Source organism: Triturus cristatus, chromosome 1_2, assembly GCF_964204655.1.
Source record: "Triturus cristatus chromosome 1_2, aTriCri1.1, whole genome shotgun sequence".
Lineage (NCBI taxonomy): Eukaryota > Metazoa > Chordata > Amphibia > Caudata > Salamandridae > Triturus > Triturus cristatus.
Genome location: NC_140580.1, coordinates 762392994 through 762405273, shown reverse-complemented (window position 1 = coordinate 762405273; position 12280 = coordinate 762392994).

Genomic DNA, 12280 nt, shown 5'->3' with positions numbered 1-12280 from the left:
CGCCACAGAGCGTGTTTGCACAGATGTCACCTCAGGCCCCGCCCCCTCCCTTCACCACTGTGAAAACATGCCTCGTGGCACGTTTTAAGTTGGGGGATTAAGTCCCCTTGAATCCTGAGGGTCTCTGGGGGCCAACTAGCCCACCAGGTACCTCCACTAAGCGCTACAGAGCTGCGTTGTAGAGAGGTGTAAAAAGGGGCGTGGCCTGGACCACCTCACTTCAACACAGGTCTGTGGCGCTTACTGGAGGTACATGGTGGGCTAGTTGGCCCCCAGGGGCCCTCAGTATTGAAGGGGAATTAATTCCCCAACTTAAAACGTGCCACAGGGCATGTTTACACACATGTCACCTCAGGCCCTGCCCCCTCCCTTTACCACTGGTCAAACGCGCCCGTGGCTGGCGCGTTTTAAATTGGAGGATTAAGTCCCCTTCAATCCTGAGGGAAGAGGTGTGGCGCCACGGCCAGGGCGCCTGACTCCGGAATCTGGGGATCACGGTTCGATCCCCGGCGCTGCCGGTAGATTAGCCCAGCACCATGTGACTCTGGGCAATAGCTTGCTTAATCTTCCTGATGGCCCCCAGCGCCTAGAGACCCTTACTGGTGATTGTTCGCGCTTTACAAATGTGGATTATTATTATTAATATTAACTGGGAGAGTATTAAAATTGGACACGGAGACGGAGTCAGGGGCCTGTTCACAAAATGGCGGATACACGCAGTGACGTGGTCCGCCCGGGTGACATCAGGGCAAAGTAAACACATACATGAGCGCGTGAGATGTGCTGAAGACAACATGGGGACTGTGCGCCTTTAAACCTTGCTATCAATCCTAGCGTCGAACGAAGGTGAAAGCCAGTGATCCTTGGCAAGTTACTTCACCTCTCTCTGCTTCTTGTAACCAAAAGCTGCAGTGCACAGACAAGCTAAACTCCAGAAGTAAGATCCGCAAATAGATTGATGTACATAAATGTAATAAACATTCCTTGCATTATAAAGAATGCGTTGTGTTCAGAATATTGCAATGATACAATGCGTGCCATGCTGAAATGAGGGGTGCCATTGTGCTTGGGGTGATAGTGGTTTGTGAGAGTCATTGCTGTAGCGGTCTAGTTGTTGGCCGCGCCGATTGAGTAGAGACCCCAACCCGGAACCTCACATCGACATTGTATCACCTTCTGGCCAGGCGTGGCCAGAAGGCTTTAAATAAAGGGACCGGAGTCGCTCGGGACTTCCGGTCCATACCAGTGGCCCATGTGTCTGTGTCTATCACTGCGACGTCTCAATACATATATATAGGTGATCCCCCCCCCCCTTTTCCAGGGCCCAACACTGGCGACGAGGGTGTGGGCGTTCGAGACCCCTCACCTCTACTGCGGATCATCATCTGCCGATCGTGAGTCCTGCTCAGGCTGCCCGGTGGTTCCTGCAGCGTGGGGTCCGCACTGCCAGCGGAACGTCATGAGAGGTGTCGCCCGCGGGCGGTTCCAGGTGAGCTCTGCCATCGCTCCCTGCACCGCTACACTGCACCAGTCAGTGATGACGCTCCAGCTCGCGCTTTTCCACGGCCCGCGCTGAGTCTGGAAGCGCGCTGAGGCCTGCGCTCCTCACTGAGGGGCGCGCATGTGCGAGAGAGACCTTCACCTGCCCAGAGCGGAAGGCGCGTCTCTTACAGCAACAGCGCTCGTAAAACACCCCCAAGCGGTGCTCGTCTGCCGTGTACTGGCAAAAGTAACGCCCACATCACAGAACATCAAAGGCAAACAAGCAATGGCAAAAGGAAAGAGGGTCACCAGAGTGCCATCAAGCACTAGTGAAAGGGAGCACTGCCACACCAATAAGCATTGGCAAAAGGGCCACAGGAAAGCCCACCACAGCCCACAGGGGAGGACACCAGTGAGCACCAAGCACGAGCAACACCCAACATACCAAAGGAACGAGGGAGGGCAGTGTGAAGTGCTGCAGGAATATCAGGGAACTGTGGACAAGAAAAAAAAAAAGGGGAACAGAAAAGGGAATACATAACAACAAATCCACAGGCAGTAGTAGGCACAGTCAAGACAGAAAAGAGGCCCACGAAGCACAGCCATGACAGACCAAGCAGGGGCAGCAGCGGCCCCACTGCAAGCAGCAGCGGCAGCTCCAGCAATGCCGGTGCATTCTCAAGTGAGCGTGCTACCACCATTTAGCGAACTAATTGATCCCGCCACTGTATCCCCAAGGTGGAACGTGTGGGTTGGCCGGCTAGACAATTATTTCACCGCCACCAGAGAAACGGATGGCGCTGTCAAGAGTTCATTGCTGCTACACTTCGCAGGGGATGAGATATACAAGCTTTTCAAGCACCTACCGAACACGGGAGCCCCCACAGTTTACGACGCAGCAGTGAGGGCACTCAATGCCCACTTTGACCCGCAACTAAATACGGATTATGAACGCTTTAAATTGCGGCAGGCCCGTCAAAGAGAAGGAGAGTCAATGGATGCATTCCACGCACGCTTGAGACAGTTAGCCAGCACATGCACGGAGGATGACCCAGTCAAGGAAGTGCGCGCGCAGCTCATCCAAGGGTGACGAAACAAAACATTGAGGACGCTCATCCTCCGACAACCCAGGATCTCGTTGGAAGACATGCTTGTCCTAGCACGACCATGAGGTCCGGTCCAAAGCGATGGAAGCAGCCCTCATGCCCACAGTGAGTTCAGCAGTGGCCATCAAGACAGAACGGGTGGATGCAGCGTATACCCCAGGGCGTGGCAGCAGAGGGCGGTGGCCCACAAGGAGGCCGCGTCAGTCGCAGTGCGGATATTGCGGCAAAGAAGAGCACGCTCTGAACGAGTGCCCGGCTCGAGGGAAGACTTGCTCGAAGTGCGGGATTCCGAACCACTTCTCCAGCGTATGCCGAGGGGGCATGCGGGGCAGAGGGAGTGCCGGACGACGACCACTGACAAAATCAGTGAGACACCTCTCGCTTGAAGAACCTGACACGGCACGAACGCTGAAGGTGTCCCCGCAGCACAGAGGATACCTTGAAGACCCATCCACTGACGAAGAGGAGGAATGCCTCCTCATATCATTCACAAGTGACCTAAAACGGAGGCGACGTCCTCAACCGACGTGTGCTATCGAGATCGCAGGATCCCCCGTCACGGCCCTAATTGACACCGGAGCCACAGTCAATGTGATGGGGAGCCAACATTATAAGAGACTGAACCCAAGACCCCAACTCACACCGTCCAAGGTAAAAATTCTAACGTATGGAAGCCAGCACCCCTGCCACTAAAAGGGAAAATGACAGTGCAAGTGAAGTCAGAAAGTCATGAAGTAACAACTACGTTCCACGTGGTTGACAGAGAAGCAGATATCCTTGTGGGGAGTCACGCCGTGGAAGACCTAAGCCTGGTGAGGTTCACAAATGCGGTAAGAGTACTTCAGACAAAAGACATTCTGAAACTGTTTCCATAGTTGTTCAAAGGGCTAGGGAGCATGAAACGACCTCCGGTGCGACTGCACATCGACACGTCAGTGAAACCCGTGGCCTTACGGCACAGACGCATCCCATTCCATCTACGGCCATTGGTGGAGCAAGAGTAATCAAACTTGAACAACAAGGGGTGATAGAGAAAGTTACCGGATCCACCCCCTGGGTGTCACCTATGGTAATCGCTGAGAAGCCGAAACAGCCTGGACAAATTAGGCTCTGTATAGACATGCGCATGCCCAACCAGGCAATACGACGGGAGAGGCATTTGACACCAACCGTAGACGACATCCTTGCGGATCTCAATGGGTCCCGGTGGTTTTCTAAACTGGACCTCAACGCAGGATACCACCAGTTGAGGTTGGCTGAGAAAAGCAGGTACATAACTACTTTCTAGACACACCTGGGGCTCAGACGATACAAAAGACTAAATTTCGGAATATCCTCGGCTGCCGAAATCTTCCAAAACGCAGTCCGGAAAGTCCTGTCAGGGCTTCAAGGGGTATTAAGTGTTAGTGATGACATCCTAATTCATTCAGCAACTTTGGAAGACCATCACCGGCGGCTCAGAGCCACGCTCCATCGCCTCGCGGAACACGGGGTGACTCTACACAAAGAGAAGTGCCAGTTCTTCAAAAAGACCATCGAATTCTTTGGATACGTGTTCAGCCAAGAGGGTGTTAAAGTGGACCCCCGGAAGTCGCAAGCAATTCAACTGGCTCCAGCCCCCACAACGACATCAGAAGTTCGAAGTTTTCTAGGTATGGCAACATACTGTGGGAGATTTATACCCAACCTCGCAGCGGTCGCAGAGCCATTGCGAAACCTAACTAAGAAAGACAGCGTGTGGAAGTGGGGCCCAGAAGAACAAGAAGCCTTCAGCAAGGTAAAATCCACATTACTAGAAAAGACGACTATGGCCTACTTCAACACAAAGCGACCAACTGAACTAATAGTGGACGCTAGCCCCGTAGGCCTTGGAGTGCTGCTGTCCCAAGAAACAAATCCAGGGACATGGGTCCCACTAGCGTTCGCCAGTAAATCTCTGACGGCAACGGAGACAAGATACTCCCAAATTGAACGGGAAGCACTGGCCATCAAGTGGGCCTGCAACCATTTTCACCTATATCGGAGTGGACATCCGTTTCGCGTGGTAACGGATCACCAGCCCCTTGTCCCGCTATTCAGAGGAACTGCACCCCACCCACCACCGTGGATCGAACGGTGGGCGATCCAACTCCAGCATTACCAATTTGATCTGGTATACAGGCCTGGTGACAAAAATCCAGCGGATTTCTTGTCACGCCACCCAGCCGTTGACCCTGAAGAAACCCACGACCAAGAGCAACTAACGGAGGAATTTGTCAGCATGGTCACCCAGTGGGCGTGTCCAAAAGCCCTAACTCTGTCAGAGATTGAAACGCACACCCAGTCCGACAAGGTTCTGAAGAAGGTGCTGGAAGCGATACAAAAAGGTTTGTGGGCTGGGTTTCTCCAGGACGTTAGTGGATGGACTGAAACGGACCGAGCTCGCCTCGGGAAGGTGTGGCGAGTCCATGAAGAGCTCAGCACCGCAGCTAGCGGGGTGGTGTTAAGAGGCTCACGCATTGTCATGCACCTAACCCTCCAGGACCAAGTGACTGCCCTAGCCCATGAGGGTCATCAAGGCACCAGCCGGATGAAAGCCAGGTTGAGGGAGAAGATCTGGTTCCCAAATCTAGAGGAAACCGTAGAAGAGTTTGTGCGCAGGTGCCGAGCTTGTCAGCTGACAGGATGCTCGGAATCTCCAGCCCCGGTGATCACAGAGGAACCGGCTCCGTCACCCTAGTCATGAATCAGTCTCAACTTCGGGAGTTTCCCCGATGGGCGAGTGACAGCTGTTCTAATAGATGGGTACACGAAATATCCAGTGGTAGAAGTACTACCGTCGACCGCGTTCAACCACCTACTACCAATGCTGGACAAGACGTTCGCACTTTTCGGACTACCGCATGTGGTCAAAACAGACAATGGACCCCCATTCCAAGGGCACGAGTTCAGGCACTTTCTTACGCGCCGAGGCGTCAGACATCACCGCATCACGCCGCAGTGGCCGCAAGCAAACGGAGAGGCCGAAAGGTTCATGCGGATGCTGAACAAAGTGTTAAGGATATCTGTGGCTGAACAGTCTGACCCGGAAGTCGCGCTTCAAATGTTCCTGCGGGAATATCGGAGCACTCCACACTGCACCACTCAAAGGTCTCCGTGGTCACTGATGCTAGGTAGACAACTGCGAGACAACATTGCCGTAGCAGATAACTGGGAGCCTGAACCTTACGATCTCGTGGGCATGCAGGCAAGGAGACTAGCCAATAATGAAAGGGCGAGCAGGAGGAGACGATCACAGGTTCGGCCAATGACGCCAGGCTGCGTCGTTCTAGTAAGGAATCGTCATAGCGGAGGGAAATTCCGCACACCTTATGAACCAGGACTGTGGCTAGTCAAGGGCGTGAAGGGCACTGCAGTAACAGCCGAAAGACATGGGTAAGTCATCACTCGAAACATATCGTGGTTCAAGAGGGTGCCTGACTCAAGAGTAGAAAGACCAATGGTCTAGGAAGTCCCCTGCAGAGACCACGGTCAGCTAGGCGGAAGCCCTAGCGCGACAAGTAGCCCGAGTATGAACGGAGCGGGTCAGGTGAGTCCCAGGGATCTTAGACCTGAAGAAAGGTCACCCGTAGAAGAGCCAGCAAACCCAAGAGATGACAACCAACGACATCGGTACAATCTAAGGCCCCATCCGAAGCCCAATCAAAGGCTCACTGACGATGTGTGTTAACTCCATTTGATTTGTTCAGACTGATTTGGGATGGGATGTAGAGGTCTAGTTGTTGGCCGCGCCGATTGAGTAGAGACCCCAACCCGGAACCTCACATCGACATTGTATCACCTTCTGGCCAGGCGTGGCCAGAAGGCTTTAAATAAAGGGACCGGAGTCGCTCGGGACTTCCGGTCCATACCAGTGGCCCATGTGTCTGTGTCTATCACTGCGACGTCTCAATACATATATATAGGTGACCCCCTCCCTGTTCCAGGGCCCAACAATTGCTTACATTCTGTTCCCTAAAACTCAGGAGGTACGAGGCGAGATCTGTCAGACGCCATTTGCCAAAGAAAGACAGGCGGCTGCGCCAGACTGGTGCACTTTGATAAATCCAGATTGCTGTTAAATTAGAAACTAAGGTGCCACGAAGCCTGTGAAGCAGGCAAAAAGCCCTACAATTACACAGAGCCCCGACATGAAACGAGCCTGAGCCACTAATGTGGGATTAGGCCCGAGCTAAGTGACATCCGCCAGCGCCCTCCCTTGCCTTTCATGTCTGATATCACACACCGCACCCCTCTCTGGTGTGGCACTGGCACCTCAGTGCCACGGTCTGTGCTGGCCTGGGGTGTATGATGTATGTAGCGTGATCCCTGAAAGGGCCCCTGGAACACTGGTACTGTGTTTACAGCGGCGCAGGTGCCTAACTGCCAAACTCACAGCCCTGATATAGCGCCTAGCGACTGCATACTAAGAAATTGTTTCACAATTGTGGATCACTGGTATAAAGACACTTCACAAAAAAGGTGCTTGCAACTCTCAAGAGGCTGAAGGCAGAAGCTAGATCAATGCTGCAGGTGCTAGTCTGGAATAGCCAACGCACCCATTTGAATATTGGTGGGAAAGTCTCTCCTTTTCACCCTTTTAAGGATGTTGAAAGGAGTATCATATAGAGGTGAATATCTTTTAATATCCTCAATTAAAGCCATAAACTGTTCTATCAAAAGCTGGTTTCTGTGGCATTTACTTGCAAACAACTGTGACAGCCAGGACTAAGCACAGAACTCTAGCAATGGGGTATGGTGCAATATTTTCAAGTCACCTTTCAATGAACAAGGAAACAGAAAAAGTAGCAAATAATATCGAATATTTATTCCAAAATATACGAAGCATTCACAGTTCTATCCAGCTTTAAACTTTTACAGCGCCCTTGAAGATGGGCCACGAATCCAAATTTTCATAAATAATAGCTTCGAGGACATAATTTAGAAAAGTACAAAAGCGAAGCAAGAAAAATATATGTATAGGGTGTTGCAAGGAATACAAACAAATATAAAAAATAGATATGGGGTCCCAGGCCCCGATTAAAATATACAAGTCACAAATTCAAGTCTTTGGAGTGCTTTGATTTTGACAAAAAAAATAAGCAGGAATTGTTCGATCGGGCAGCAGTTTTTGTTTTCCAATGCACTTCATATGGATCCCCGTCGTCCCACTTGTAAACAGGTCCCAAGTGTGCAGCTGGGCTACATGTAGCCAGGCCTGTAATGAACGCAGCGCTCGTTCCTGTCAGAGTCTGAGCGGGTGTCATGGCCGTCGTGCTTCTTGCAACGCATTTGGGGGTCTACGTCTTTTAAGAGAGAGTGCCATATAACTATTGCATGTATTATAACTCATTGAAGTTCTTCGTGAGCACAGATGGTGAGCACAGATGGGACCCGGGGGTCTTCTGGCAGATGAATGCCCGGGATAGGCTGTTTTAGCCTTGAGTGCAGCGCGTGTGCTTTGGGGGTCTGGTCTGTGGTGTCAGGTGAGATGCGTGGATGGTTTGTTCCTGCCCTAGGACCAGTCTAAAGCTGGAGTAGAAGTGGTCGTCGCACGACAGGATGCAGACCGGGGAATGGTCATTTCCCTTCGGCCCGCATCTGCCCCATCCCAAGATGAGCAAAAGGTCAGTTTTTAGGTCTCGCCCTCGCGAGAGCTTTTGTAAAAGGGGGATTTGGAAGTGCAAACCAGTGCTTTCAGGCTGCCAACTACAGTGCATGTGCGCCGGGCGCGCGCACCATTTGGCAGCCTGCTGATCACTTTCGCGGCCGCTTTGATGTTCTCAGTGAGCCGCGTGGCCACTGAGAACATCAAAGCGTCCGCGAAAGTGCACACCATTTGCCACCCCCTCCCTTATCCCACTTCGCACGCGCATGCTAAGTTCAGCCACACTGGCTTTGCCAATACTAGCTTTTGTAAAAGGGGGATTTGGAAGTGCAAACCAGTGTTTTCAGGCCGCCAACTACAGTGCATGTGCGCCGGGCGCGCGCACCATTTGGCAGCCTGCTGATCACTTTCGCGGCCGCTTTGATGTTCTCAGTGAGCCGCGCGGCCACTGAGAACATCAAAGCGGCCGCGAAAGTGCACACCATTTGCCACCCCCTCCCTAATCCCACTTCGCACGTGCATGCTAAGTTCAGCCACACTGGCTTTGCCAATACTCATTTGATGTAGTGTTTTTCCAATAATACCAGGAACACACATAGCCCTCTCACATCCCGTATTGACAGCAGCGCTGCTTGGCTGAAAGCAGACCAAGCGTTTGGTGGTCGCAGTGTCACCAGAGCGCTGCATCCTGGCCTATGCAGGGGTCCAGCAGGAGATTGTGGGGCGGGGGCGGCAAACCTGCCCAGCAGATTATATTAGAGAGCCCAACACAGAGAGTGTTGATTGTACTCTGTTTGCACCCCGTCGTTCCCTGCTGAATAAAGCGAAATGTAGGTGTTTGTATTAAAGCCAAATCAACACAATTTGAAATAATTATATAAAGGGCGTGTACACAGCGCTTCAGTGGAGGTGGGCTGTCGACCGAAAGCTCGAGATGCCTGGCTCTGGCTCGGCTTGACCTGCGATCCCAAAAGAGGCGATCTCTCATATGGCTTCTGCCATATACCTCGTGCCACAAGAATTAAAGATAAAGCAGTTACCTTTTATGTAAACATGACAGAGAAGGGATGCCCCCATCCAACGGCTGAGCTGCACAACGTGAAACAAGAAAACATGCAATCAATCCTGGCTGCCTTGCTGGCAAATGGTGTGATACTAGGCGGCACATAATGTATTTCACCGAGCCTCCTGTTTTTTTCTTTATTGCCAGGTATGAGAGAACTTCCAAGTACGCCGTTCAAGATGTGCCCTGTACAAATAACCCTCTCTCGTGTTTGATATATTAGCCAATACCGTTGCTCCATCTATAATATGACTCTAGGTCACTTTTATGATACATTTCGACAACTGACTTTCTCGATCTACTAATGGCATGTATGTCAGGGCTGGGGTACAGAAATCGTACTAAGTTTTTTTTTTAAAACGATGATTTTTTTAAAATCTGCCTGATTCGCTTTGGAGCCCTTCAATCTCTGGTCCAAACTTACAGAATCTCTGGTCAGAATCATTCGGCCTTTTGTGTAGCATAGTTAAGCCATCTTGGCTACGCAGGAATCACCTGTTTACACTGCATAGGGCATATTATTCTCCTCTCAGACTATCTAAATTTTCCGAGGGCAACTCAATAGCTTGTTCTAGATGTGGGTTTCTGGCTGCACCAGACACCCATATGTTTTTTGATTGCCCTAGTTTAGCGTCATACTGGGCAGCTATCAGCAACATTCTAACCACTTCACTGGGTGTTCAAGTAAACATTGACTTACCTCTTGTGATCTTCGGGATTTTGGAAGGAGCTCATAGCGCAGCTAAAAGCTTAGTGTTCTATGCGGTATTGTTGGCAAGAAGGGAGATCTGCAAGAAATGGAAGGACGTGTCTCCCCCTTCCTTCGGCGAATGGCAGGCCTCCGTTATATATACATCGCGTATGGACCTGGCTAGGGCCGGCAATCAGAGCAAAGGAGCTTTTTGGTATCTGTTGCCTTGGTTACACTGAAATACCCGGGTTTTTTTTTTTTTTTTCCCCGGGTCCGATGATTACTCTATAATGGTGCCCTAGCCATCCGTACCATACCTGGTCCTAGCCCGGGCTGACTTGGCTGCCACTTACATCAAGGTGGTTTATAAGAAGGGAAATGCCTGGTTCTTCGCCTTCCAAGATTGAGACTGCAATAGCTGAGGGATATTTTCTACTCACTTCCTTGGCAATATATCCCTGCTAGTTCTTTTATGAATTGAGACAGCTGACTGTAGGGTAATCTGGTATGGCACTGAAACCATGGTAGTAATGAGGACTAAAGAAAAAAAGAAAAAAAAAAACGATGATTTTTAATAAATACTACGCAGCCTAGTAGTGATATAACCTGTTGTAATAAGATAAAACGCGTCCACGTGTTAAATACATTTTTCGAGTCTTTGTCATATTTCGACATGGTTTGTTGCACGATTCACGTGCCAATATTTTCTAGGCGCTACGGGTACCTGGGCTCTTGGAGCCAAGCCAGACGGAGCTTGGCTCTAGCTCTGCTCTCCCCGTAAGTTAGTTGGGTGCCCCCCACCCCACCCCACACCCCCCAACGCTACACACTCCACTTTTGCAGTTTCATCCTTTCCCGCTTTCTCACATGGCCCAGTGGTCCTCGGAGGCCCGGCTTCCGTAGGTGCAGCAGGCGCAGTCGCACCGCGGCCCATGAGGCCTGAAGGGGCCACTGAACCCCGATTGCTCTTGAACTAGGGCTGCCAGGGGCCTCTTTTCCTTCCTTGTACCAGGGCCCAGGACACTCTGGCTACCCCAGGGGAAGGCCTGGCAATAATATTGTTTTTAAGATGCAGCTAGTAGATGGTGTGTCTAAATGGGGGTGCGTCTACGCTGGACAGGGATGCGTGCGACCCCTGGGAAAAGGCTGCCTCCTGTACCCCCTTCTTGGGAAGAAACCTCGCCCTGGGAGATCCGAGTCTGGGGTGCAGGGAGCCATCTTTGACACTTAACTAGTAAAGCGCCCAGTACTTTTGTCTTTGTACACGTTGCAGGGCCCACTCGGCCTTTCGTACGTCTCAAGTTTATTGAATGAATACTGCCGATCTGGAGAAACAAAAATGGCACAAATTATTCAAGTCTCGACTCGTTTAAGAGCGTAACAGTTATTAATAAGTCAATGTATCTTTCTACTTTTTTTTAATTGTCTTTAATTTTTTTTGTTCTCTTTCAGAGACGTTTTAAGGCATGGGCAAAGTGGGCAATTGCCCAGGGCCCCCCATCTTCCAAGAGTGAACTTTCTCTCTATTTTACCTCTGTCCATCTTTTCGTTATCTAAATCTCTCTGCCAACCTTTACTTCTGACTCCGTCTTTCTACGTGTCACCGTAAGGATTTTTGGTATTCCAGGCAAGCCATATTTCAACAAAATTCTACATATATTTTAATACTTTTGGCATCACGTGGGCTTGAATTAGCGGGACATTGCTAATATAATTAAATGTTTTCTGGACAGAGGCCAACGGTCTGCCATCCCTCGGTGCCCCCTTAACCTCTCTTGGACTGTTATCCAGGTGTGCAGTCAGTATCTGCCCTCTAACCTGTTCCCAGGCTGACATGTACCCTCCGGGCCGCACCGACCGATCTCCCAGTCTCTCGAGGCCTGCATCATACATGTGAACTACAGCCTCCCTCTGCCCTCGTCGCCACTGGTCTATCCTCACCCCGTGTCCGTAACCTCTCATGGGATTTCATCCCTGAGTACCACCAGCTAAAGAAATTATCCCTGTGTCCCTGTAGGTGGATAGAGTTCAGACTCTCCCGCGGACTGCTCCTGGAAGCTGGTGTCAGGGGCAAGGCGCCGCCCTGCCCCTTTATAGCTCAATAGCTGCCAGGGGGTGTGCCCACTGCCCGTGGGAGGGACTCCCCGCCGAGGAGGGCTGTCCGGACAGCGCACCCCAGAGAGGCGCCAGGGAGAACAATCCCCCTTTCTCATTCATGCACCCTGATCGGTGTCTGCCTTCAGGAGGGGGAGGTGTGGGGCCGGGGTGTTAATAGAGTCTCCGCTGCCCCAGAATTGCTGCATGCATAATAG